We start from the raw sequence: 17,826 nt of genomic DNA, 5'->3' as shown, positions 1-17,826 counted from the left end.
CACCACGCACATGCACACACAGAGTGTCGACATACGTGCAGATGCTCACAGGCAGAATCCCAACACACACACAGAACCCGACACCCAGAACCCCAACACGCACACGGGACCCCAACACACACACACAGAACCCAACACCCAGAACCCCAACACACACACACAGAATCCAACACCCAGAACCCCAACACACACACACGGAACCCCAACACACACATGTGCACACGTGAACACACACTCGGGACCTCAGTTCACCAGACTCATGCATCCTTCCCACTGACTGTCCCACCTCTGCAGATCCCCACACCTGCCCCCTTCGCTACGTTGGGCATACTTGGTGGCTGGAAGCATGTTTCCATCTCGGCCATTTCTGTCCTGCTCACCTGCCGGTGGAAGGGGGGGCTGGGGTGTGTGTGCGGGGCTGGTAGTGCCAACCCCATGGGCTCTAACCCGGGGGGGATCAGGAATGTAATTCCTCCTCCCCTCATTCCACTGCTTGGTTGACTGGGCCTGTGGGGGGGTTGAATGTGGAGCTGCAGGGGGCAAAGGGAGACGGGCAGGAAGGCGCTTGGTGGGCCCTGGCATCTCTCGGATACCCAGTTCACTTCTGCGGCCTGTGAGGGAGGGGCACGTTATTCTAGCAGGTCAGGCGCTCCGGGATGTGGATTGTCTTGATTTGCCCCCTCTGGCCCCCTGCTGACGGGTGCCAGCTCCCGGCACCCAGGGGAAGGGATCTCCACACAGCGAGGCTCCGGCTGAAGTGGGGACTTTCCTAGGCCCCAGGAACGTGGCCCCAAGTGGCCTCAAGTCCCCTCAGGACACTAGGCCCACGGAGCACCACCCCCCCCCCATTCCCATTTCGGGCAGCCACCGCTTGGGCAATGTCCCAGCCTCTGCTGTGTAGCTGCCTGGCCCAGCGGGCACGGGATCTGGCTGCGTTTGCCCCCTGCCTTGAGGGCTGAGGGCGGACGGCGCCCCTTGCCTTGGCAGCTTTGAAAACAGTGGCGTGAGTGGGGGGGCTCCTGCTTCTCCTGGTACAGTGCGTGACGGGCCCAGCCCCAGCCGCCTTGGTTCTCACGGGGTCCGGGCCTGGCCCATGGAGGAATTTGCTGGCTGGCGGAAGCGCCTGAGCTGGGGGAGGGGACGGACCAGCAATGCCAGCGTGTGTGGCTGTGGGGCCTCTGCCCTTCTGGGGGTGCAGCTGTCCGGGTGGGGCAGGGGCCCCGGAGCGTTCGGAGGCAAAGTGACCCTACACCTTCCCTGCCCCACGGTTTCATGGTAAAGAGCAGAAGACAGGATCCATGTGTCTCCCTGTTCACACCGCGCTCGCTCTCTATCCCCACGCACACCCCCTTGATGCCCATTCACACCCTATCTCCAACACGCCGTCCCAATTCACACCCTTGTCTCTGCCCATTCACACCTCATCTAGCGCTTCCCTGTTCACGCCCCTCTTTCTAGCTCTGTCTATCCCCGTTCACACCCCTCTATCTTCAGTCACACCCCTCTTTTCATCTCTCTCTACCCCCATTCACCCGGCCTCTCCCTCAGCCCTTATGCGGGGAGCAGAAATGTCAGAGCTGAGGCCTCGTCACTTGGGGTATAACAGGAGCCAGTGGCCGGGCGCCGAGCTGGACCCGTTCAGACTGACAACATGGTGCGGGTTTCTCGGGGGAGCGAGGGAATTAGCCACTGGAACGACTCCGTCCCTGGAAATGGTGAAGCCCTGACGAGCACTGATTGTCCTTCCAGGGTCCCTTTTCTCACAGCCAGGCCGCAGAGGAGGGGATCGATCACGCAATGGTTGCTCAGTGAGTCAGTGACGCAGGCGGGAGAAGCCTAGTATCTCCCTGGCCTTAAAATCTACCCGTCCCTCCCTCCCCTGGGACTGTGGAAGGCATGACTGGGACTCCTGGGTTCCCCTCAGGTGTCATGTGATGCTTCATTTTCCGCACTCTCTGGGGGAGCCATCCCTCCCCCACCCCTGGCCATGGGGCTGGGACTAGGTAGGACGCCAGGGGTCAACCCCGGGCCGGTTCCTTGTGGAATTAGCTGGCGAATGGGTTTTGTCTGGCACCTTGGTTGGCTCCGGAGGTTTGGGGAGACGGGTTCCCGCCTTGTGTCCGATGCCGGGATGGGTGTTCTGGGGCCTGGGGCACCCTCCCTCCTGGCAGAACTGGCCCTGGCGGAGGGAGGTTTTGCTTCAGAACTGCAGCCCCCCCAGTCCCGGCTCAGTGAGCTGGCAATGCCTGTCCGGAGAGGGGAGTGGGGTGTAGCGGTCAGAGCAAGGAGCATTGGGAGCCAGGATGCCTGAGTTCCTGCCCTGCCACTGACTCACTGTGTGGCCTTGGACAAATCTCTTCGGCCCTGTGCCCCCCTCCCTGCCCCCCCGGCTTACAGACACTGATGTAACCGAGGCCTCCCTCGCCCCTGCCCAGCGCTCCTTACTGCACTCTCGCACGGCCCGGCCCTGGGTGCAGCCTCACCTGCCTGTCGGTCGAATCCTTGCAGGGATTTTGGGCACCCGGCCCATCCCCCACCCCGGAGCGCATTCTTCCCCGCCCCCACCTGCCGGCCCCGGTGCCAGGTTCTGGGGAAGCCGCCGCAGCTGGCGCGCAGCCTCTCTGCCCAGCCCCAGTCGAGGCTTGCAGGGCGCCATGGCGACAGGCCGGGGGCGCTCGTGGCAGCGGAGCAAAGTTCTGGGCGGTGCCGGCGCCGATCCGAGCTCTGGGTCCCGCCGGCGGGTTCGCCAGGGCTGCCTAGCCGCTCTGAGCCCGGGGAGCCCCGCCCCGGCGGAGACTGTAAAAAGCAACCCCCTGCCAGCCTTGGCACAAGCAGCCCTCCGTGCCCAAGGTGCCTGGCAGGCCAGGAAATGCCACGTCTAGGCTCGGGGCAGCCGGGGCGCCTGGCTGCTGGCGGGCTAGTTTCCCGGTCGGGCTCCACGCTGCCCTTTCCCAGCGCTTCCCAGTGCCCTCCAGCCCTGCCCCTGCTGCTGGCAGCTGCCGCAGGGCTCTGGAAGGGCGGCAGCGGCCCCCAAGCGACGTCTGCTTGGCATGGGAATCGCCTGGGCATGTCTTTCACCAAGCGCCCCCTCCCCACCTGCCAGGCGCCCCCCACCCTATCCAGCCGGTTCGCTGCAGTGCCCAGCCGCTCACCCCCTCCTGATGGGCTAACGGGGCCAGGCTACAGGCAGGGTTACAGGCAGGGTCTGAGAGGCGAAGTGACTTGCCCAGGGTCACCCAGGAAGCGGGTGGCAGAGCAGGGACTTTAACTCTGGCATCCTAGGCTAGTGCCCTAACCACTGGGCCGTCCTTCATCTCTCATCTGCCCTCAGGCCCGGCCCCTGGGGGTCACTCGCCCTGGCTGCTTTCCCTCGGGCAGTGCTTGGAATGGGGCAAGCGCTGGGAGTCGTTATGGGGCCGGGAACCATCCCCCTCCCCCCTGCATGAAACCAGAGTCACTCCAACAACAGCAGCAGAGTGACTCCAGATTAACTCCTGGGTCAGTGATAGCAGAGACTGGCCTGTAGGACACCACGCACAGCTTAGGGTGCTGTTACCCAGCGCAGGGCGGGCACCGGGCACAGCTGGGGTGTTTCAGCTCGGTGTGCTCGCCCCCCGCCCGGTCCGTTACGTGGGGTGCGAAAGGCTGCCCGCCATCGGCTGCCCGGCCGGGGCTCGGCCGGTTTCCCCGCCTAGGTGCCCGGTTTGAAAGGTCCTTTCACAGGCCCCGGCCGTGTCAACACCACGCCACAAAAGCCTTCTTTTATTTCGTGTTTGTTTTCGTTTTCCAAGGCAGGCGGGAGGCCGGCTGTGCAGAGGGAGCCCGCCCAGCGAGAGACAGGGCTCAGCCCAACGGCGGAGGGGGGGTTATCCCTTCTCTTCCTCACCCCCCAGCCCGCAGCCCTGGGGTCAGCAGAGGCTGTCGTAAAGACGTCCAGCCAGCTATAAGAGCGCCTCTCTAGTCTCCTGGCTTGTGTCGCCAGGCTTGGGGGCGGGAGAGGGGAATGGGTTTGGGAAGCCGGCGTCTGCTGACTGGGTGGTGGAGGGTAGCGGGGGCAAGGGACAGCAACAGGACCTGGGGCAAAGGGAGACATTTGCAGCTCCATCCCTGATGCTCAGAGATGCCGGAAGTGTCTGGACTGGGTTTTCCGGGTTCCTAAACCAGCTGGCATCTCCCTGCTGGGATGTCAGACCCCGGGAGCGACTGACCCATTCATTGCCCTCCTTTTCTCTGCTTCCATTAAATTAAACATAACGGTCGCGGCTTCTAACCTCCGTTAACGATCGGCACAAAAGCCCGGGACCAGCTCCTCTGTCGTTGTTGTTTAATGCATCCTGGAGACCCAGGCCTGGCCTCAGCTGGCAGATCCAGCCGCCCAGTGGAGTTGAAGACCCAGGCCCACGCGCCAGCCAGTGCTGGTGGTTTGGAGTTGCACCCTCTGAGGTTTGTTTCAGGGCCGATGGACATTACTCCTTGGCAAAACACACCCAGGCCTCTAGCTGGGACGTGGGGCCAGGCTGTTGGCAGAAAGGGAGTCACTGAGTTTTACTTTCTCCCGACTCCAGGGATCTGGTTTGATGTCGGCCGAGTGGCATTTCCGCCGGCCGCGTCTGTCACCGTTCCGGGGCGTGAGGCAGCTGTCCCGACGATCCCCCTCTTGGCCAAGGACTTGGGACTGATTGTTCAGGGGCTCTGGGTCCAGCGTTCCCAACAGGTGTGAATGGCTGGCCTCCCTTGATCCCGGGCTCGGTAAGCCTTTCTAGGAGGTGGCTTGGGGCCTTCTAGCTGCCTTGCCGGGCTGGTGGCCATGCCAGAGAGGTGACAGCCAGCTGCTCCAGGCCAGTCACCCTTGTGCTGGAGGAATCGGGCCAGCAGCAAAGGGTTAAACGGACAGCTGTGGGCACCCCTGCTCTGCTCCAGCTGTGGGCTGACTCCAGTGATGTGGCTGAACTAACCTAACCTCCGTGTTCCCCAAATGAGAAGTGGACAAACTCGATTCCCCCGAATTTACCCTGATTACGCTCCGGGGAGACTCGCCCACTAGATAACCGCCCCTCTGGCTGTTCCCATTCAGACGGGGGGCCCAGTCCAGCCAGCCACCGGGGCTAAATCCAACGCTCCCCTTTGCCCTCACCATCTGTGAGCTGGATTTCAAGGCATCCGCGGGCGACCTTCAGTAACTGCCAGGTCTTTGTTGTGCCCTAGGCTAGGCGCATAGGCACCAACCCTGCCTTCTGCCAGGCAGCAGTGGCTTGGGACGCGGCGTGACGCCCCCTCGGCCCAAGAAGACCCCCTTTCACAACTCCCCGGCTCGCGGCATAACGTGCCTGCCCCTTGGTGCGGCCTGGCCAGTGTGTGGAGAACACCCAGGCCGTGCAGGCAAGGGCTGCGTTGGCCAGGCATTTTGGGATCCAGTGCTTGGGTAGAGGAACGGAGGGGCAGGTGCTTTAAATGTAACCGCTGGCGTTTCCACCCAGCTCCTAGCACCGGGCGTCTCGCGAAGGAGCGCGGTGCTTCTTTGTGGAGCTGCCCCTGCCATCTTGTGATACCCAGGGCAGAGGCAGCTTGGGAAAAAGTGCCTTCTGAATCCAGACCCCCGCTAATCCAGACCGCCCCCTAGGCCCACTCCCCACAGCCGGCGCACTCTGCCTGCCCCCCGGCAGCCTCGCCGGGCAAACGGGCAGGTCTCCGCTTATCAATTTGTACATGACTGTTTTACTTGGCGGGGAGGAAAGTGGAACTTTGTTAACGCCGCGTTAACGTGGCCCCTTTAGAGGCGGTGAAGAGAACCGCGCCGCCTGTCTCTTGGCACGGGGGGAAGCGAACAGCCCGGCGTTATGTTCGTTGGGCTGATTGGAATGGGCCGGATTAGAACGGGGGTTGCATTATTGGTAACAAAGCCTGATAATGGGAGCGCAGCGCCCGGTTACAGCCCGTAACCATCCGGGGTGGAGCAGGGACCCCGCGAAGATCTCGTAGACTGCTATTAAGAGCAGGGAGTGGGTCTGCTTGGTAGAGGAGGAGGATATAGAGTCAGGACTCCTGGGTTCTGGGAGAAGAGTGGGGCTTAGTGGGTTAGAGTGGCGGGGGGGGTGGACTGGAAGTCAGGACTCCTGGGTTCTCTCCTGCCTGTGGGAGGGGAGTGGGGCCTAGTGGGTTAGAGCCGGGAGATACGGGGCTTTTCCCACCTGCGTCACTGACTCGCTGAGTGACCATTGCGTGATCGATCCCCTCCTCTGCGGAGCGGCGTTGCGGCCTGGCTGTGAGAAAAGGGACCTTGGAAGGACAATCAGTGAGTGGGGCCGCGGCACAGCCAGCCCCACGTGCTCCTGCGATACAGCACCAGAGACAGGGCAGGGAATTGCCCTTCCCATGATCGCTGTCCTCCCTCATGGGGTTAGCTTGTGTCTCGGCCGGGTGGGTCGGGCCACAGGCCACCCATGCGCTAGCTTGCCCCGTCGATGAGCACCGTGCAGAATGCAGGCAGGGGCTAGCCTGGGCGTCTCCCGGATCTCTCTCTCTCACGGCCTTCAGCATTGCATGGAGGGGTTGCCCAGGACCCGGTGTCTCTCCTCCCACAGCCTCGCTGGAGCTAGGCACCTCGGTCCCACCCTGCTGAGGTGCCTGGCGTGGTAGTATCAGGATACTGAGTGTTTAGTTTGGTGGAGCATCCTTTTTACGCAGGGAGATGAAAATATGCAGTACCCAGAACCAGGACGCCAATGGACCCGCACCCTAGAACCCCGTTTTTTTGTTCTGGGAACGTTTGGTTCAGTTTTAAGAAGATCTCTCTGCCGCACTGTGCTTTCCCCGGCCCTGTTCCAGGGAGGCAGTGAAATCTGGGGGGGCGTTTGTTCTTGGGACCAGACCGGACCCCATGCTCTGTGGCCCCCACCCTCTCGGTTGCCTAGAGAAACCACACGACCTGTGAAGGCGTCCCTGAAACATGGGATCAGGCTCTTCCTCCTTCCCCCATCACTGCATCTTTGATCATTTGACTCAATTCTGGATTCTAATGAGAAAATAGGACGAAACTGCAAAGTTCAGCTCCTAAGCCCACCCCTCTGGTTAAGTGGGCTGGGGCTGGGGGGTCAGGGCCCACTAATCACTGCTGCTACCAGTAGCTTTTCTGCCTCGTCTTTCTCCGGCTGTTTTTGGCCCTGGAAGCTTTGGTGCCATGATGGAGGGACACTGAACCGGATTCTCGGAAGGGCTGATGAGGACAGAGGCGCGTTTGAGCTCAGCAAATGAGTCTCGCCTGGTCCCTTTAATTTCCATTGGGATATTTACTCAGAAATTAGCATCGATCGTGGATTTTGTCTGCAGCTACATCCCGATCACAGAAACCCCCTTGTCCCGATTTCCCCTTCTCACACGCAAGCCAATGAGTCAGAAATGAGCGTTAATATTTATTAAACGGAAACACGCTCTCTCAGTGGCTCACAGCCGGTGGTGTTCTCTTGACAGGGGGCATGCTGTTTAGTTTTTCCAAAGAGGTACAAACGTCCTTCCTGGTTGTAACACCCCTAGGGGTAGATTTTGCTCTCGTTTGCACCAGGGTAACATCACTGGACTTGAATATCTTCCTGGTTTGTTCTCCCACACTTTGCAACACTGTCACTTGGGTAGCGTCAGGCTAGATTTATGCAGGTGGAGCTCATCAGGACGTATCCCGGCCATGATCATTATAGGACTCGCATTGATTCACTCGTTTAGATTTACCCGTTGTGCCTCTCCAGATTCTCTAGGTGCCTGTGACATGACTTCAAAATGCATCAAAAGTGCAGCAATTGTAGATAATCCCGCAGAAATCCCACTCCGACTCAGCTGCAATTTCCCCCGCAAATTCCAAATGCCTGGGGAAAAATCCGTGCTCCTAACATGAGCAGCGTTATTATTGCATTAATAGAATTACCTGGGGGTTTGGTTTCTATTAATTATATTTGACACAAATTAGATTAATTGTGATTTGACTTTTTGTCACGCTCTCTATCCCTAACTGCTTGCTTTATTCTTTCTTGAATCTGTTCTAGTTTTCTTTTCTTCTTCAATTATGTTAACTCAAATATCTAAGTTGAGTCGCTGGATTTGAGCGCTCCGGGGGGTACGAGAAGGGTGGGATGTGACCGTGCGGATGTTTGCCTCTCTGGCTTACAGACAGGCTCTCGGAAGGATCCGATTTTATCAGTGAGCATCGGTAGATGTCGATTTCGCCATACGCTCACGAACTGGGGAAAAGACTATTTCCATCGATGATAATCGAAATGTACAGCCAGGCAAAGTAAGAAAAATGCTGCTTGAGAACATGTGAAAGTTTGCTTTCAGGGTATGTACTTTGGATATGTGGACATGTGATGTTGACAGTTTGCGTTGCAATGGTTATAAAGCTTTAGCATTTTTAATCTCATCATCTGCTCCCATTAAATAATTATTGATTGCCCCGCACCCCACCGGTTCCCCCTAATTTCCCACAACTGTGAACATTTACATGGATGAAAATGAAAAAAAAGAAAAATGCTAAAACCATCATTTTGCACAACTGTGAACATTTAAATTGATAAAAATAGGGGGAAAAGGCTTAAAAATAGACGTTAATATTATACTGAAAATTGTAAAAAAAATAAAATAAATAAATAAAATAGATTTCTGCCAAGCCTGTTTCTAATGAAGGCTGATAAATAATTAGTGGGTGGAATGTATTTCTGGATACTTGGAAAGCAAGTGCCACTGAGATCAGGAAGGGGGAGCCGGAGATTGGGACCCCGGCTCCAGTATCCGCATCACCAACTGGTGAAAAATCATGAGGTGTTTAAAAACCATCCCAGCTGTATGTGGCTCTAAAAGCTCTGCAGAAGCTCAGTAGCCCCAGCTGCGAGATACACCAACAGAACATTGCGAGATTGACATTAAAATCATGAGATTTCTTTAAAAATAATTTGGGGGGGGGAGTTCTTTCTCTTCAGCTTTTGGGCCTTTACAGCTGCAGCTGATTCACATTGTCAAGCTTTTCTCCTCGCTGACAAAGGCTAGAAACTTCTTGGTTTTTGTTACATGAAAGCCAAGAGCATCACTTTATCCCAGGACTCCAGGAGCTGGGGATTTAAAAAACCCACCCAGTATAGCGAGATCAGTTGGGAACACTACTGTTCGACGTGACGGGCTCAATGTGGGAAGATGACTAGATGTTCACAGTGATCCCGTGTGGCTGACAGTTGATGATGTTAAGAAATAATAAATAGGAGGCTCTTTTTATTTGCTCTCTGGCTTCTCAGCCTTTTGGGGGCCTATTTCCAGACTTTTCTCTGACACCAAATTGGGCCTGGGAGAACTTTTCCCGAGTTCTTTTCACAGCTCTGCTACTGGCCCGTTGGGTGACCTGGGGCGAGTCCCTTCTCTGCTCTCTGCCTCAGTTTCCCCATCCGCACAACGGAGATAATGCTCCTTTGGAAAGCACTTGGAGCTTGACAGATGAAAGCGTTAGAAAAGAGCTAGGGAATTAATTTTATTCTTATATTTTACTTGTAATGAAAGCTTTGGTTGTCACATCATCGCATGACGCCAGCAGCTGCGGCTTTTAGAGAAACCCCGGACACTGCAAGACGCCCAATAACACGGCGAGAAGTGGCAGCCCTGAGATTTAATGCGTGTGTTTATATCCCTGAGTCTTCATCCGGCTGTGGGGGTGGAGAGAACGCTCTGTTATCGCCTCGTGAATTTCCAAGAAAAAGGACAAAAACGACAGACAAATTCTTTAAAAGTCCCAGCCAGCACTTGGGAGCAGGCAGCTAAATTTAAAAATCCATCAAATTGTAAAAATAGCCCAGGGAGCCTTGTTGTTCTTTGTGGTGCCAGGAGACGGGAATTTGCCTGGTGATTTCAGGGCATTTCTGCTTCTCGCTTGCAAAACCCTGTTGGATTAGCAGGGTCAGGGAAGGATTGTCCCCCGCCGTTTCTTTTCTGGTGTTACGCCAGGGCTGGGGCAGTGTCTCAAGTGATAGGCGGCTCCGCAGCCTGCCACCCTCTCTCTCTCTCTCCAGCCCCTTGCTCTGGGTTGATATCCCCTTAGGCCAGCCTCCGGGCCGATGAACTAGGGGACCAGAATGGAGTGCCCCAACGCCACGCTGCGCCATCCCAGTTAGCCCCCACGGAGCTCTCGGCCCTGCTCTGAAATCACTGCTGCGTTTGTGGGGTTGGTTGGTTTTTTCTTTCTGGAAGTCAAAATAATTAAACTGTTCAGTGCCTCAGTTTCCCCATCTGTAAAATAGGGGTAACGATCCTGTCCTCCGGTGTAAAGTGCTTCGCGTTCTCCGCCTGCAAAGCGCTAGGTAAGAGCTAGGTCAGGATTATTAAGTGTGTATAATTCTTCATGAAAACAGCAATTCACGCAACCTCACAGGACTCCAGCAGCTGAGGCTGCAAGAAAATCACCGGATATGGGGAGACTTTTGATAAAATGGAGAGCGGTGTGTTAACCCCTTCCTCTCCGGGCCACGGTGGGCAGCAGCGCTTGCATTTCCTGAGCTGGTGACGGTGGATTGTGCTGCATGTTGGAGGGGCGTCACTGCAAACAAAGAAAGGTGTGTTCTTAACTCCAGTTAAAATAGCCGCCAAGACGTGGCAGCTCGGGTTGACAGCTCGGGTTTAACCCCAATCTGCCCTATAGGCACGAACGCCAGCGCCTAACCCAAGTTAAAAACCCCCTTGCTGCATCTTCACGGCTGTTTTATCTCGAGTTAAGAACACGCCTTTTGTTGCAGCCACGATCTGCCCTGAGGGTCTCCGCAAGACAATGTACTCGAAGCTATAGAAGTGTCAAGCTGGAGCGAGCATCTACTCCAGGACCCCGCACCGAGGGAGGGCCAAGGAAACCTAGACGGATTTGTCTACCCTCCACTTCCTCCCGGGTCACCTGTGCACTTCTTAGTTATCCTGCTCATTAGGAAGTTTTTCCTAATGTCTAACGTAAATCTCCCAGGCTGCAGATTAAGCCCATTGCGTCTTGCCCTACCCTCTGTGGACACGGAGAACAATTTATCACTGTCCTCTTTATAACAGCCCTTCCCATATTTGACGGCAGTGACCAGGTCCCTCCCTCGGTCTTCTCCAGACTAAACCAGCCCAATTCTTTCAGCTTTTCTGAACCTCTCATCATTTCTTGGTGCCATCCTCGGGGCTCTCTCCAGTTTGGCTCTGGGGCGTGTGTTGTATGGAGACGTGCACGCAGACCCTGTGTATCTAAACCCGGATTGGCTATATACTGTGGGTTACACCACGGATGTGTTCATTGCCTTAACCCTGGGCTTTGCAGCAGATCTTGCTATGCAGCTTCTTGCCCAAGGAGCAGCTCGGGCTGGATTGGGGGAGCGTGGAGCGACTCCCGTTGGCATCATCCGGGATTTGTGGGTGCTCAGCATGGCTGGATAAAAGGCCTCACTGGGGCCTGATTTCCCAGCTCTCAGCCTCTACAATCGGGGCTGAATCGTCCAAAGTTTCGGCTCCCATTTAGGCTCCTAAATAAGGGCTGAGTTCCCCTTGTGCCCAGCAGCTCCTGACGTGTCACTTAGCTGGATTTCCTAAAGATGCTGTGCCCAAGGCAGGCTGGTTTTGCAAAGCTGGCTGCTGGTTTGGGAGCTCGGAGCTGCTTGGCAACCTGGCGGCGCCTTTCTGAGCCTGAGGCCCCTTGTTTTCCATAGGTCGGACCTGGGGGCTTTGAGTGAGACACCTGAATAAAATGGGCTGGTTTGCTGAGCATCTGCGGCCCCGTCGCCCCATCGGTGGCGTGCTCAGCTGTCCCGTTGAGGAGCCTGTTCTGTTCAGGGCTAACTTCAGGCGCTCGGCTCTGCACACAAGGGAAGGGCAGCGCCCAGCCGCAGAACGTCGCCACCTGCTTGGGATGTGGTGCCCCTCGAGGGTGCATCTGGCTGCGGCAGGCGGGTGCTGGATTGACTGTTAAGATTAACCCTCCAGGCAGGCGAGGATGCCTGAATGCAATGGAGGTGACTTAAATTGGAGATCAGGAGCATGGCAGATTCCGTCTTCATCTTTGCCAGCTGTATGAAAAGGCCCGACATTAGCATCACACTGAATGTAAGGGGGTCCTTGGGGGTCCCGCACGCCCTGCCAGGTGTACCGCTTCCTGGTATGAGGAGGTCCATCAAATCGGGGTGGGAAATGTTTTTGGGTCAGGCTATTAGGTCCTTTAAAGTAGAACCCCTGACCTTCTGGAGTTCCAGGTACACTTTTGGGCACATACGTGAATCAGTCACAATAAGGCTGAGCATGGCAAATTAAAAATAGAGGGCCAAATCCCCTGCCTGTGTGGCCAGCACGCTCCGTGATGCAATCCCAGGCGGTAGCAGCAGCCGCTAAGCAAAACATGGACTGCAGATGCGAAATCGGCCCTTTAAAAGCCATGGCCGACAAAATGCTGCCATGCTCTTGTGAGAACCAAACACTGCAGCGGAAAGCCGCCACCGTTCGAAGCAGAGTAAATCTAGGGTGTGATGGTAAATGTCCCCGTGATTTGATCGAGTGGATCCTGCTGCTCCAGTGATATAGTACCGATCACCAGGCTGAGGCAAACACAGTGACTCATACGATATAGTAGATACCTCATGTACTGTGTGCGTGTGGGATTAAAACTAGCCAGAGAACAGAACCTTCGTTCGGCGGGAAAATTCGGAAAAGCTGAAATTTTGAAATTTCTCGCAGAGCAGAAATGCCAAAAAAAATTTCAATTTGGGCACATCGTCATGTTTTGATTAAATCACGTTAACTTGTTTAATTCCGCTAAGGTTTTGTGTGGGTAATGGCGAAACGTTAGGATACCGGATTAAATGAAATATTTTATTATCAGCAGAAAGCCAACATGACACGAATTGAAATGAAGTCGAAAACAAAACATTTCGACATTATTCAAATGAAACAAGAAAGTTGAAATGATTTCTTTTGACACGCTCATAAAAATGTCATTGAGATTGACGTGTTTCCGTGAAAAGTTAAATTTCAGCAAAGCTGCATATGTATTTATATATTTATTTGATCTATATTAATTAGCTAGAATATGAACATGTACTGTTACATATCCTGGATATCTTTGTATATAATTTGTGACAGGAAAGATGGGGCCGGCTTTATGCAAGATTATTTGCATTTCTATAGCACTGCAATATACTGTGTGTACTGCAGTCAACTGTATCCACAGATATATACCAGGAGCATGGCACAAAATGACCATTATTATGGATGGGTTCAGCTCTGACAGGGCTCGATATCTCAATAGGGTGCCACAAAAAGCCACCGGGGGTTATATATACCTATAGGCTTTGATTTAACCTTTGCATTGGGTGTAAATTAGGATGGACTCTTAAAGCTAACGGAGTTGCGGGTGTGTTTAATTGGCACGAGATGTGAACGAAGCACTGGGGCAGATTCTGGTCCTATTTCACACGAGCTTTGACCTAGGAGATCTGCCTTGGCTTCCGTGGGGTGACACCAGGTTTACCCCCATGTAAACGGAGATGCGAATCAGAGCTGTTGTGGCTCTGTACATCTGGCTTCTCTGGTGCGTTAGGGTTTTCTTTGCTCGACTCTTACAGAGACGTGATGAAGGAGGCCTGTGGTTTCTCTGATATTGACAAAGCAGAAACAAGAAATACCTGATAGGGAAGATCCCTGCCCTTCCCTGGGCTGTCCCTGAGGAACCCCGGTGCCCCCAACAATAGCAAAAATCTGCTTCCTTTATCTGGGGTGGAGACCGGGGTCAGACACCGTGCAGTTTGTACAGGGCCGGTAAGGTGCTTTAGCCATCAGCTGGCCTAGAGAGCTTTCTTTGAGCACTAAAGGAAATAACCTAGCGAGGGTGCTTGGAAACGCCCAGGCGCTGGGTTTGTCTCGGAGGCCGCAGGCATCACTTTAAGAGCGTGATTTGAAGCAGGGGACGTGCTGGCGAAAGGGGGGTGTCTCAATAGCCCAGGGATGGAAGCATCCAAAGTGCTTTGCATCGCTAGTGTAAACCCGGCAATGAGCTTCTCATGGGGGGGAGGGTTGGGGGTTGAATTTGGTAGCAAGAGCTCCTAGCGCGAGGCCCTGATGGATCCCCGAGCGGGAGCTGTACGGATGAGGGGGCAGCGTCTTCCTGGGGTGCCTCCTACATGTGCCCGGAGATGCAGAGGAGAGAAATGGCCACCACCCGGGCTAACACGCTAAGATCACGCGTGCCGGTGCGGTGCTGCACGCACCAACGCCCACAGAGACACAAGACGCGGAGGGGCAGGCGCGCGCCGTGCGCTGAGTGGGCACCGGTGGGGTGGAGAAACATGGGTGGACACGTGCCGTCACGCGCCCGCGGGCCGCGCGCTCTCCGACTCCTCCCGACGTGCGCACGTTCAGCTGCTGGTGCATGCACCAACCTGTTCAGCCGAGCCCCCACAATTCAGGCCCACGTCCTTGCTGCCCCCCGCTTTCTCAGGCCCGGCTTTCCCGCTGCTGCTGGGCTGGGCCCCTGTATATTTCTCTGCTTGGCCAAGCATCAGCTCCCACCCAAGGCTCTTTCCTGGGCCTGCTGCCTGCACAAGCGCCCCTGGCGAGCCGTCCAAGCTGCGCTGTTAGCAGGTGTTCGTGGCCGCTCTTTAGCGGCAGGCCCCGTTCCCAGGGCGCGCTGGCTGCCAGCAGAGGTGCGAGGCGAGAACACGGCCCCCGGAGAGCTCCCAGGCGAGCAGCTGGCCCCACCACCTGATGCACCGTCTGCGCGGCCCTGCAATGCAACGGGCGCCGGAGCAGACGGGCTCCTGGGAGGCAGCGGCCCTGCCAGCTCGGCTGTCACCGAACGGCGCCTACGGGCGGGCATGTGTCGGGGGTGGACGGGGAGATTCTCTCGGGGAGATCGGAGACGGCAGGGCTCAGATCTTGCACTAACAGCCACCCCTCTCTCTTAGCGTCTGTAGGTCTCAAGCACATCACACATGAGGTCAGGATCGTTACAGGTGGGGAAACTGAAGCACGGAGCGGGGCAGCGACTTGCCTAAGCTCACCCAGCAGGCCAGTGGCCAAGGCAGGAATAGATCCCGGGGCTCCCGAGTTGCACCCCAGTGCTCTGCCCACTAGGCTACACCGCCAAGCTTTCAGTGCCGCTGGAACACCAGTGAAATGAGCAGATGCCCGCCTGCCTGGCCCTCTCACAGCTCTATCTCCTACCTCGGGACGGGGGGCGGGTGGGCGTTGTCCTAGATCCCAAGCGTTTGGCCCCCTCCCTCGGGTTTGCAGTGGTCTTGGAGAGCAGGTCCAGCACTTGGACTAGCCAGGGAAGGCCAGGCACGGCGCTTGGGGCGCAGCTCCCGCTCTCGGGCCCTGCCACCCCGCTGGGATCTGGCTGAACCCGGGAGGCGAGTCTCGAGTGACGTCTGTGCTGAAACGTGGCGTTTGCCTGGCCCCTGAAACAGGTGGGGCCGGCAGCGCACTGGGCGGGGAGCCCGGGATGTGCTGGTGACACAGGGCCAGCACCAACGTGCCGGCGCATCGTGGGGGTCAGCTTTGGCCCCGTGTGTCTCTGCCCCCGGGTTCAGAGGCCACCGTGTGCTCTGCAGACAGCGACTCGCTTTCTGAACCGGCCGGCCTTGCCCTCCGAGTGCCAGGGGCAGAGAGGGGCCCTCAGCTCCGGCCAGCGGCTGGAAAAAGGTGGTTTTGGGTGGTATTTTAGTGGTTTAAGGGGGTATTTTAGTGGTTTAAGGTGGTATTTTTATTTCAGAGAGGTGCTGGTTTTGGTTTTGAGGCAGCAGGTTTTTACCAGCGCCATTTTCCGTTCCATGGCAGAGATTAGCCGGGGGTGGCTCCTTTGGAAAAGCGGAGCCTTGATTGTCAAGGTGGCCTTTCCCTTTGTTCAGTGGGGTCTGTTCCCGGTGGTGTTTCTTTAGCGGCGTGTTTCGAGGCAGGGGGTCGTGCTGTGCTGCGCTAGGGCCGTCACTTCTGAGAGGCCGGTAACATTGGCGCAGGGGCCGGGGTACGTCGGGGGGCAGAACGTGGAGCCACCTACGAGTGGCAGCGGGCGCGCGCGAGCCCCTCTTGATTTCCTGATTGGCGCGAAAACAACGGCCTGGCTTGATGTCGCCCTTCGGGGGGCTTAGCCGGGGGGCTGCGGGTCGGGATTGAGGGGCGCCGCAGAGCTGTGCGGGGAGCCCCGGATGGGGCAGCAGGGGGCTGTCCCCCTGACCTCCCCCTGGTACCCAGCTTCCCTCCCCAGCCCTGGGCCCCCGCTCCCATTCCCTGGCGGAAAGGGGGGCCGTCACTTGGCTCCTGGGATGCTGATGCTCCTTCTGGACCAAAGGCCCCTGCCAGCCCCGCCTGGCCGAGCCAGCGGCTGCCAGTTCAGGTGGCCAGGCCATGAGGCCGGGGCAGAGCTGTGCTGGCGGAGCAGCCTGGGGCTTGCTGGGTGCCAGGGGAGGTTGATTTTGGCTGTTGCAGCCCTTCCTCTTTCGACTCGGGGCAGAAAACTCCCCGTCAGTAGCGGGATGGCGGCTGGCAAGATGCCAAGGGGGGGAGGGCGTTTCCTAGCCCCCCTGCCCTGCACAAGGGGCCTGGCTGGTCGGCTCAAGAGGGCGCGGGCACGGGGTGTCTGCAGGCCCCGCGGTGCCCCGCTGCGGGGGCTGGGGGCAGGTTTTGCCGCGAAGGGGCTGGGAGTGGCAGGGGGAGAAGCGCAGAGGAGGGAGGGGGACGAGGGGGCAGCCACTGAGCCCTCCTGCCCCATAGGACGGGCCCTGCGGGCTGGGCTGGCAGGGGGCTGCGGGTCGGGATTAAGGGGCACCCCTCTCCCGCTGTGACCACTAGACCCCACTCCCCTCCTGGTGGCCAGTGCAGCAGGGGCAGGATCCATGGGCCCCTGGGCTGGGGGCTGGGCCTGGCTCGCCCGCGCCCGCCACGCGCCGCGTTATTGCTCCACTTGTCGAGGTCGCGACCCCGACCTCGGCGCCTGACCCGTGTCAGCGGGGCCCCGGGTTAGAGCAACAGCGGGGGAGGGGAGGCGGGGGAGGGGAGGCGGGGGGGGGGGAGGAGGGATGGTGGCAGTGGAGGGAAACGGGCACGTTAACCCCTGATGTGCCCTTCCCCGTTCCCTGCCTGCCCCTCCCTGGCTCCCCCCTTTGCCCCTTCTCCGGGGGCGCCGGGCCCGAGGGCCAGTCCCGGTGACCCGTGGGCGGCGAAGGCTGGGTGGGCGAGTGCCCGGGATGGGGGAGGAAACGGGAGAAAATGCGGGTAAAACGATGAAACGATTCCTTCCGTATTGCGTGCTGTAAGGCGGAGGCCGGGGGGGCTGGGATCGGGGCCCCCGGCCAGGATCGGGGCCCAAGGTACCGGGCACTGTCCGGATGCAGCCCCAGAGGCAGCGGAGCCGGGAGGACGCTGACGCCGGAGGAGAAAGGCCCGGCTGGAAGGCTAGGGACACCCCGGGACAGGGGCTGGGGAGACGGTGGATCCTGGCCCAGGAGGTTTTTGTAGGATGGCCAAGATTTCTCTGCGGGGTCCCTTCCTGCCCCCCCCTTTCTCGGGGTCACTGCACGGGGGGCAGGGGTGGGAGTTTCTGCCGGGCAATGGTTTCCCTGCATCGAGTGGATCGGACCCGCCGGACGCTGGCCTGGGCTTTTGGGATGCTCCAAAGGTTTTGCCCCCCCCAGGCTCTCGTTTCTTTGGGGCGGCTCTGGAAGGAGGTCGGGCTGAGGCGGGCCGGCGAAGGGGTGAGCCGCTGCATGCGGGTTTGGTCGGTCGCACCCAGTTTCGGGGGAAACTGAAATTCCAGCTTCAGAACAGAACCAGAGTTCGAGAAATCGGGATTTCCCA

General features: G+C 57.7%; 1 protein-coding gene across 3 annotated transcripts in view; it reads left to right on the top strand.

Moving 5' to 3' along the window:
* Positions 1 to 17,826, top strand: part of NFIX (nuclear factor I X) — a 148,986-nt gene that overhangs the window by 90,466 nt on the left and 40,694 nt on the right. The window lies entirely within an intron of this gene.

Source organism: Emydura macquarii, unplaced genomic scaffold (genome assembly GCF_026122565.2).
Source record: "Emydura macquarii macquarii isolate MOO-44397 ecotype Brisbane River unplaced genomic scaffold, CSIRO-AGI_Emac_v2 contig_2292, whole genome shotgun sequence".
Lineage (NCBI taxonomy): Eukaryota > Metazoa > Chordata > Testudines > Chelidae > Emydura > Emydura macquarii.
The sequence above is the reverse complement of the archived record's forward strand: the minus strand, read 5'-3'. Positions and strand labels throughout refer to the sequence as shown.